The following is a 10406-nucleotide window of genomic DNA, read 5'->3' on the forward strand; positions in this document are numbered from 1 at the left end:
TTTAGCCGTTAAAAATCGTATTTTCGAGGCATAGAATTGTCGATAAAGCATGTGGCTCACCTAGAGACGAATGAATGCACGATGAGAGGCGTCTCTCGGCTGGTTAGCTCCGGTGCTTCCCTACGGTTCTCCTATTGGTCGTGACAGATACACATCAAGGATGTACCATTGCAACCCCAAAGATAGATATATTCCCTTACAGAGCTCATAGTGATCGAGCAATACAAAGGCAAGAGGTCTCAATTACTTATATAAGCTCCAATGATACAGGTGCATGATCAAGGCCACCAAGGTGGCAAAAGCTCATTTCTGTTACGAGTAGTTTCTCAAGCTTCTAATAAGAGATCGTCTCGAGGTGAGAGTGATAGTAGTCATGAAGATCGTTGCTAGAGGAAAGTGAGGTGACGTTATGAAAAATTGAAAGATGCCAATTTAGCAGTGGTCAAGATTCCTGACAGCATTGGTAGTCCTTCGAGAACTTTGATAGCTCTTATTAAAGAGGTATGATTTATAACCGTTAGTTTGCCAGACATGCTAATTATTTGTCCTTTTTATACAACCAAATAGTGTTGGAGAATTACAACGAGGAAGGTCAACAGAGAGTGGTGAGCCTATTTCTAGTCCAGACCCAATAAAATCATCTTCCACAGCTAAGGTAAAAAGGGGGAAACTTCTATTTCTCGTGATGAAGTGAAAGAAAAGTTGAGTTCTGACTTGCACAAATGTCTAGCAGCTGTAGTGTCCGTAATTAATGGAAAGAAGGTTGTCCTAAACTACAGGAAGATGTTTATTTCAAATCTTTGGGCTGTGATTAAGCTTTCCAGAATTGATGTAGGCAGGGCTTCCTCTCTTGAAGAAGAAATCCAAGTGATTCTCAAGGATATGGATGGAAAGTATGTGGATGTTTCCTCTTTGATGAAATTATTGTAGTCGTTTTTTGAGCTTGCCACTTCGTACGAGCAGGCACGATCAAACCTACGTGATAAGGATGTGGAAGCTGCTAGAAGAGAATTATTTATAGCAGCTGGAGGGAATCTTTTAAATGCCATGTTTGAAAAACACGAGAAGGTTGAAAGAGCTTCGTCTATCTATCAATCTCTAGATGAGGTGAAAGAAAAGATAGGAAAGCTACGCAGAAAGGAGAAGAACTTAGAAATCCTTTTAGAAGCCACCGAGAAGCAAGTCAAAAAAGGTAAATTAAGAGCCTTGACTGCTGGAAAGGAGTTTGACGCGTGCCATGATGTAGACTTGTCAAATGCCAATGACTTGATTGATTTACAGCAGAAGAAGGAGCACTTGGAAGCTATGCGCCAAGACTTAATCAATGAAATATTGTGTTTAGATTGGTCTATAGAAAGTATTTCAGTTGCTCTCTTTGTTTTTTTTTTTTTGTTTTTTTCTTGCATTTAATTGATTAGTGGATGTTATTATTAGAAATAAAGACTTCGTCTATTTTGTTCTAGACTGCACATTCTCCTTGATATGTTTTGTGGTTGCTTTTTTTTACATCATCAAGAATGATATATCTATTGTGATACACTAATACCGTCAATTTTCTCTTAAACAACGTTTATCATATCTCAAAGTTCTCAAGGGCGTCAAGATTTGAATTTAGAGGCCACACTCATTTCCTCTTAACATAACGTGCTCATCAGCTTTGTGTCTTTGTGCCAAAAAAATTATATCTTGATGTAGGAATGTCGAAATCATGAGACATTTAATTCTCCCAAAACTAGACTTCTATATCTACGATATATCAAAAATTCAAAGTTGGATACCTTCGGAATCATCCTAGATAAATTCCAGAAGTCTGCCTTAGATATCAGAACGCTGGCAGATTTGGATTCGTACGGCCTCACCAAAAATATTATATCTTGATATAGAAATGCCGAAATTATGAGCCGTTAAAATTTCCTAAAAACTAAACTTCTAAATATAATACATATCCAAAATTCAAAGTCGGATACCTCCTGAATCGTTCCAAAAAAATTCCAGAATTCTGCCTTAGATATAAGCACGCTGGCTGATTCAGATTCGCGTGGCTTCACCAGAAAATTTATATCATGATGTAGGAATGCTGAAATTACGAGCTGTTAAATTCCCCGAAAAGTAGACTTCTTAATATAATAAATATCCAAAATTCAAGGTTAGATACCTCTGAATCGTCCTAGATAAATTCTAGAAGTCTGCCTTAGATATCGCCACACTGGCAGATTCAGATTCGCGCGGCCTCACCAAAAAAATTATATCTTGATGTAGTAATGCTAAAATGAAGAGCCGTTAAACTACTCGAAAACTAGACTTCTAAATCTAAGACATATCAAAAATTCAAAGTTGGATACCTCCTGAATCATTCCAGATAAATTCCAGAAGTCCACCTTAGATATCGGCATGCCGACAAATCCCGATTCGCGCGGCTTCATCAAAAAGTTTATATATTGGTTTTGGAAGTTCAAAATCACGAGGTTCTTGTCCCATTGAATAGATAACTCCTAAAACTACAATCTATATAAAAATCACGGCAAGTGCTTTTTTGATTTGTACAGATCATTCTTTGAAATTAGCTCAGATTCTGCCTTGCTCAACTCTTCACTTTTGTGCACTTGTTCATAACTTAAGTTTGGAGTTTTCAACTCATCCACTACTTGAACTTCCAAAAGTCAACGTAAAAATTCTATATCTATGTCGAAGATAGCAGCACAATTCACATTTGATTCATCTACACAATTTTTTTTTCTTTAGTGCCGTTATTATTTGATAGAATTTAGAAAAATTGAGTTTTACTCTTGCGACTGAACTTAGAATAAAACTCTAAGCGCCTACGTACCTCAGTAAAAAGGATCAAGTCATATCATAGTTCAGGAAGATTGAGTTTTTTTTTTTTTTGTCCCAACTTTTGTCTAGGCCGCCTCTTTTGAGATTTTCAACCTAGCAGACATTTTATTTTTTTGGGCCGTACACAGTTTATACTCTTGCGGGCTAGGAGTTACATGCAGTTTATGCTTGTGCCTTAAGGAGCGTAATTGTTTTCTTCAAGGATAGTATCTCTTCATGAATTTCCATTGATGGGGCCAATCCGCAAGCCTTCTGAGTCAACAAGCTTGTAAGCGCCACTTGAGTATACTTCTTGCACAACATATGGCCCATCTCACTTAGCAGAGAACTTGCTTCCAGATCAATGCGAAGTAATAATGGGCCCTCTCACAACAAGAACTTGGTCACCCACTTTGGAAGCATCTAAGACGAACCCTCTTATTAAAAGATCGAGACGGACGAGCTTGACAGCATTCAAGACTTTGTTAAGCTTCTAGCCTCTTTTCATCGAGAGCCTCCAATTCTTCAAGGCGTAACCTAGCATTTTCTTCGTCGGTGAGTCCTTCTTGAATGGCAAGCCGCAATGATGGAATTTTGCGCTCAAGTGGAAAGACTGCTTCAACTCTATAAACAAGAAAATAAGGAGTCGCTAGCGTTGGTGTGTGATAGGTCCTCATGTACGCCCAAAGAGCTTCTTCTATTCTTTCATGCCAATCTCTGTTAGACTTGGAGATGACTTTCTTCAATAAGTTACAGAGTGTCTTGTTAAATGCTTCAGCGAGGACATTGGCAGCAGTATAATACATAGAGGAGTTACGTTGCATGAATCTAGAAATGTCACTAATCTTAGTCATCAACTTGTTATTAAATGGCTTACCATTGTATTTCAATACCTAGCGAGGAATGCCAAAACGATAAATAATATTGACTTGGATGAAGTTTGCCACATTCTCCTTCTTTACTTCTTTAAGAGAAACAACTTTTGCCCATTTTGAGAAGTAATCAGTTGCAGCCAGAATGTATAATTGTCCCCCAAAAGACTTTGGGAGTGGCCCAACAACATCAAAACCTCAAGCTTCAAATGGCCATGAAGCAACAGTCGGGTGCAATACTTCTAGTGATTGATGTATGAAATTAACATGGAATTGGCAAGCTTTACACCTTCGAGCGTAATCCATGCAATCCTTCACCATAGCTTGCCAATAATACCCCATTATTTTTATATGAAATTAAGTTTTGGTCCAGATTGATGTGCCCCACATACTCCAGAAGGTGCCTCTTCCATGGCTTGGACAGACTCATCTGCCCCTAAACAACGGAAGAGCACTCCATCCAATGATCGTTTGTAGAGTGTATTCTTATAGTAAAGGAAACGTGGGGTTTGCCGTCGGATTTCTATCTTCCTTCGAAGATTTTCTGGCAACATCCCATAACACAAGTAATCAATTATTGGTTGTCGCCAGTCAATTTCAACCTTCGAAGTGGCTATGACATGCTCAATTTCTTCTTCATCTTCATTTGGTGTTAACCCTACCCATCTTTGGCAAACGACGACTTGCATTTGATGAGGATATAATAATGTAGAAGCTAGAGCTTCTAATGCATCATCTTTTTTATTGTCCTTTATGGGAACATGTTGGATAGTAACCTCTCCGAGCCAACCTACCAATTTTTTAGCATAGTTGTGACATGGCAAAGAACTCTGGCTTCTTGACCTCATAAAGTAACGACCCGTTTGGTCGTCATAGCTCTTTTGGCACTTTTTTCACTTCTGAGCATTGATTGACTCACTTTTAACCCGAGGTTGACTTTTAGGCAAACAGACCTTTTTCGGAGTTTCGTCAACTCCGAGAGGTCCGGATGGTTGTTTAGAACTTGTATGTATGATTGGTTTGGTTCCCAATGCATTTTGGTACATTTCGGGACTTTGGATGGGAAATGAAAAGTAGGCACCGGTGGTTGACTCGGTCAACGAGACCTCCGTTGGAAATTTTGAGATGACGAGTGCGTTCGCATCATATTTTTGTATGGGTTTAGGTGGTCGGATTATGAGATGATGGCCTCGGGAATAACACAGATTTTTGATTGAAACTTAAAAAATTTATGGGGAATCTGGTGTCTGGTGCTCGCAACGGGGGCACTAGAGCCGCCCCAGCAGCACCGCTATGGTGGTGTGATGACCGCCGGGGCGGTCATGAATGATTTAGGCTTTACCGTTGTGGCAGTGTTCCAGCCGCCGTAGCGCTACCGCTGTAGCTGCACTCCCTTCGCTGTGGCGGTCACGGGCAGTGACATTTCATTAAATGTGTCTTAAATAAGTCTTAGACCATGATTATTTCATATCTCGATATTGGAGCTTAGAGAAACTGTTCTTGGAGACAAATTGAGGAAATTCTTAGAGGTAAAACTTTGTCCAATCCTTTACTTTTCCTTAATCACAATCATCTTGGAATTCCCCCTTCCTTTTTATAATCCCTTAGAGTTGGAATTTAAAGAAGGGTTTTGGGAGATTTTCCTTTAGGGTCCTATATGATAAATTAATGATGTTGATGATAAAACTTGATGAATCTAAGCTTAGTAATCATATATCTTCCACTTTTAACGTTGAATTTCGGATTTGGAGAATTAGGGTTCATACCCAATTTGGGATTTTTTACTAGAAATTAGATTTGGGGATAATTCTTGAGCTAAATCAACAATTAAAAATTGGGTTATGATTACCTAGGATTCAATTTGATATTTTACCCGTGAATTTCCCGTTTTGCCCTTGTAGGCCCGTTTTCCCAAATTTCTAGGGTTAAAATGGACCTAATTGATATCATAGCAATATTAGTATCATTATTCATTATTTATAATTTAGAATTCGATTATGCTTAGACTACTTTGGTTCTGAGCTTCAGAGGAAGGGCAAGGCGATAGAGTGACTTATTGGTGTTGCGGTTCGACAGTCCAGGTAGGTTATGGTTTACCTTTGGTGAGACTTAGTATAGTGAATCACATATTTGGATTATGATGTCGGAGGCAACATGTGTTGGGACTAGCCAACCCGTCATATGTGTTTGATTGTTTAATTGTGTTGGCTTGATGCCATGTGTAGTTAGTAGATAACGAATGTCACTTGTTGTCCTGATTGTATAGGATTGACATACCCGTTTTTTGTATTTGTACTTTGATACATTATTTGCGTACCCACTATTGGTACTTGAGTTATTGATATATGTTGGCATACCCACTGTTGGTATTGTGATGTGATACATTGTTGGCGTACCCCATTGAGGTACTTGTGATATGGAGCTTTCTTGTTGATGATTAACATATGCATTGCACGCATTCTCTCATAATTATCATGCATGGTCGATTTCCGGTGATGATCCGGTGTTGTTGATTGAGCAAAACTGATATTCGATAAACTCTTTTACTTGAGTGATTGTGAAAAAGGTCGATGTCCGAAGATCCATTTCGGGATCGTTGTTTATATGAAACTGATACTTGATAAACTCTTTTACTTGAGTGATTGTGAGGAGGCCGATGTCCAAGGTTCAATTCCGGAATCGTTGATTTATGAAACTGATATTTGACAACTCTTTTGAGTGATTGTGAGGAGGCCGATGTCCGATGGTTATATTCGGGCATCGTTGTTGCATGGCCAATTCTGATGTTATTCCGAAATCGATTGTAGTGCATAGGCTCCGCGGGTCCCCTAGAGTGGTGCCGGTGAGACTCCCCCTGTGAGCAATTAGCCAGGGTTCCGTCTATTTGTTTGGCAAAGATCTGGGATGGGTGGCACTTAGACTTCGCGAGTCACACTGGGCTGTGCTATCGAGACGTCGATATTTTCGTCCGGAGTGCATATGTACACCTCATGTGCATAGCATGGCATGGCATCACATTCATACCATTATTGCATTGCATTGCATCATGATTTGAGTGAGATGTCATGATGACTGTATTGTGACGATTGTGTTGTTGATGATTGGACTGTGATGATTCTATTGTGATGATTGTTTCAGGACTAGATATACTCAGACTTATTAAAGTGCGGTTAGATACTTACATAGGTGTTGACGAATACTTGGTTACAATTATATTGTTTCATGCGTGATTGGTTTACTTGTTTATCTGCGTTATTTTTTGAATTGTGTTAACTATGCTTAGTCGGCCTATGATGCCTACCAGTACTGTTGTTTGTACTAACCTGCACTTGCTGTATTCTTTTATGAATGCAGAGTATCAGGTCGGATCTATTTCTCTGACTCGTGGTTGATCGACTCATCAGCTTCTACTTGAGTTTTTCAGGGTGAGCATGGTGTCCGCTAACCTCGAAGACTCTTCTATTGCTTATGTCTTACTTTTAACTCAAGACATGATTTGAGACATTTTATGTATTATTATTCAGACCTTAGTATTCAAATTTAGATGCTTTTGTATGACTGGACCAGATACTGGGGTGGATTCACTTACTTCCACACTTATCTATATTATATTATATTGTGAGACTTACGTCATTTTACTTCTACTGACCTTTCTTGCTTCACAATATATAATACCAACGGTTTCCCAGGTATGGGAGCTACACGTACTGGAGGCTTCATCAAATAAGATTTGATGCTCTTGAAAGCATTTGTGCAGGCTTGGTCCTATTCAAAAGGAACATCCGTCTTCATAAGATGACTGAATGGTTGACATCTCCCAGCTGGATTTGAAATCAAGCTCCTAAGGTATGCCAGCTTTCCTTGCAAGCTTTTTAATTCATGGATATCTTTAGGCTCAGGCATCTTTAAAATAACATCGACCTTAGCTTGATCAATTTTGATCCCTTGCTGTCGGACGATCGTTGACACCTAATTTTTGACCTCCCATAATTTATTTTAATTACCTAGAGTACTTGGACATCAAACAGAGTGAAATGTGAATTTTTTATAAGCCAAAATGATTTTATAAAATTGTTTCGATAATATTTTGCCATTTCATCGGGAAAAATAACTTCAATAATTTTATAAATCATTTAGAGATTAATTTACACATTTTCACAATTAATATGAGGCATTTTCCAAGTTTAATCAAGAAGATAATTTAAAACAATTATTTATTTAATTGTTAAAATTATCAAAAAAAATCAATTATCAAGCATTTTACTCCATTTCATTCAAGAAGTCTGATTAATTAAATAAGTCAATCATTTTCACCTCTCAAATCTTAATTTTCTGCATATCCAATTTGCATTTGTACAATTTTTTTGAGTTAATCATAATGAATCAAGTGTTTGATTATGGTTAAATTCATAAATTGCTTACTATATGGTTAATTGTGGCCATAATTGGAATGATTAATTAATGGGCATTTCCAATTTTTCAGCTATTTATTAAATTGCTTATCTGTCCCTCCACATATACATCTATACCTGGATATATACGAGTATACATGTATACCCGTGTATATTACGTATATATGCATATAGGTTGGGCCTCCTTTCTCTTCGTTTAGAATCAACCGAGTCTAGCCCAAAAAGGAACCAGACCTGGCCCATTCTTGGCTTAAAGCCCCCAAACAGACCCCTAAAGCCTCATTCCTTTCATTTGGCTAAGGGTTGAAGGGAAAACCCTAGCCGCCATCGTATTCTTTTTCTCTCTCCTAGTCATATATGGCCAAAAATGGTAAAAACACAGACGTACGATGCTTTAACAGGTTGTGTATAGCCGGTTTGAGGAAGCATTTATTGTTTTTTGTGCAAATCCACCGCGCATCAACCAAACAAGGTAGAGTTTTGACCTTCTGTCTTGCTTTTTGAATTTTAAGGTCAAAGAACTGCAAATCCTTAATGGTTTTTGTTGTATTTGGTTTCAAACTCGCAATTCCTACTGGTTCTCACAAATTTACAAGGATTCTAGATGAATCCTTGTGTAAATCGATTAGTCCCACATCAGTTTCAAACAACCATTTGGAGTTTTTTGGGGTTCTATATAAAGAACTCCAACCCTTCACCTTGAACAATGAAATATCACGTATATTCACTTAAAAACTCAAAATTAGGGTTTTAAAGGAAGTGACCGACTAGAATTGGACGCTTCGACTTAAATCTTATTTTTTTGAGTGAAAATTTTGAAGTTTTTGTTTTGTTTGTGGCTGAGGATTGGGGTAAAGGAGCAAGGAATCTCCAAATCCAATCTCGACATTTGGCTACACGCAAAAAAGATAATTTTCTTTCCTTTCAGTTTATCTTTTCTTAGTATTTGTTTTGTCTTGCTGTGTCATTATGTGTGTTTAGTTAGTTCCTTATTCAATTAATTGTATGCATTCTTGCTTAGTTATTTCTTAAGTGTGTTAATCTATGTTAGTATAGTTTAGAGTAGTTGATTGCTTAGATTAATTTAGCTTAGTTTAAATCTGATCTGTATTAGTTAGCTTAGTTTAATATAATTGAATATGGCGTTTATGGTTTATATGTTTTTAGCCTAGTTGACTGGTTATATGTTACATTAGTTTGATCACCATGCTTATGATCTCTACTAGTTGATCCTGTGTGCTTAATTGATACCTGTTAGCTTTAATATGGTCTAGTTGTGGCTAATAGTATATATACTTAAGTGTTTTACAAGAATGTTTAGACTGAGTTCAAAATTCTTACTTCAACTATATATATTTTCTGAGATTTGTATAGGTCAAATTTGAACCAGAATGTGTGATTGGTTATATATCATGATGTTATGAGTTTGGTTGGGTTATTCATGCTTATCCAAGGTTTGTTTTAGATAGTTAGAGTTCGAACATATCCTAAATATGATCTTAATGCATGCTTAGATTCTAAACTCAGTTTTTCTAGCTAGCCTGTATGATTTTTTGGCATTTTCTCATATTCCATATCTATTCACTTGAGTTGTTAGTGATAATATGTGTGACTGAATAAGTGTAGATGTCTGTCTGAGGTCTTCTTGTTGATTGCCTAAGCCTAAATAATTAATGTATATATTTGATGCTACCTTTGATATGCATTCATTCATTTTTGCCCCCTGAATGGCTTGTGCGTTTGCCTTAATACCTTGTAGGATCCTGTGATAACATTTCTTTGAGTTTTCTGTTTGTTTAAGCATGAAAAAACCTATCTCTTTCTTTGAAATGATAACTGCTGGCCTTAAGAAGCTAAAAAATGATGTTATACCTTTGCTATCTCATTATAGAAAAACCTCACTTATTTTGTCCCACATTTGCGTATTTTGAAACTGATATCGAGGCTAAATCATCTAGTTCAAATACCCACTTGGCTTTAACAAAACCTGAAAAATGTCACAATATAGGATTATAAATAAAGTATGTCAACTGTGTACATTGTTCATGTAGGGAAGGGCCAGTTATGCCTCCACTTCCCATCTTTATTAAGTTTCCACTTCCCATCTTTATTAAGTTTTCATGTCATTTTTTTAATTAATTCAAATCTGAATATAGTGTAGAAGCATGTTTTAATCTTGTGGAAAGTCATGTTGTTGTTTGTTACTTATCTAATGCCTCAATGGAACTTTAGGAGGCTGTTAGTTGTTGGTTTGGGTTATTCCAAAGTCAGTGTTGGTTATTTGAACTGTCTTGCTATGTTTTACATG

General features: G+C 37.2%; 1 long non-coding RNA gene across 2 annotated transcripts; it reads left to right on the forward strand.

Annotated features, from left to right (window-relative positions):
• Positions 1-8395: 8395 nt before the first annotated feature.
• LOC132031501 (uncharacterized) lies at positions 8396-9019 on the forward strand. Of its 2 annotated transcripts, none has more exons than XR_009408289.1 (2): positions 8396-8570; positions 8920-9019. It is a non-coding gene; the product is annotated as an uncharacterized LOC132031501 (long non-coding RNA). The 2 variants fall into 2 exon arrangements; XR_009408288.1 differs by having other exon boundaries at positions 8956-9019.
• The last annotated feature ends 1387 nt before the right edge of the window (positions 9020-10406 follow it).

This window comes from Lycium ferocissimum, chromosome 9 (genome assembly GCF_029784015.1).
Source record: "Lycium ferocissimum isolate CSIRO_LF1 chromosome 9, AGI_CSIRO_Lferr_CH_V1, whole genome shotgun sequence".
Classification (NCBI taxonomy): Eukaryota; Viridiplantae; Streptophyta; class Magnoliopsida; order Solanales; family Solanaceae; genus Lycium; species Lycium ferocissimum.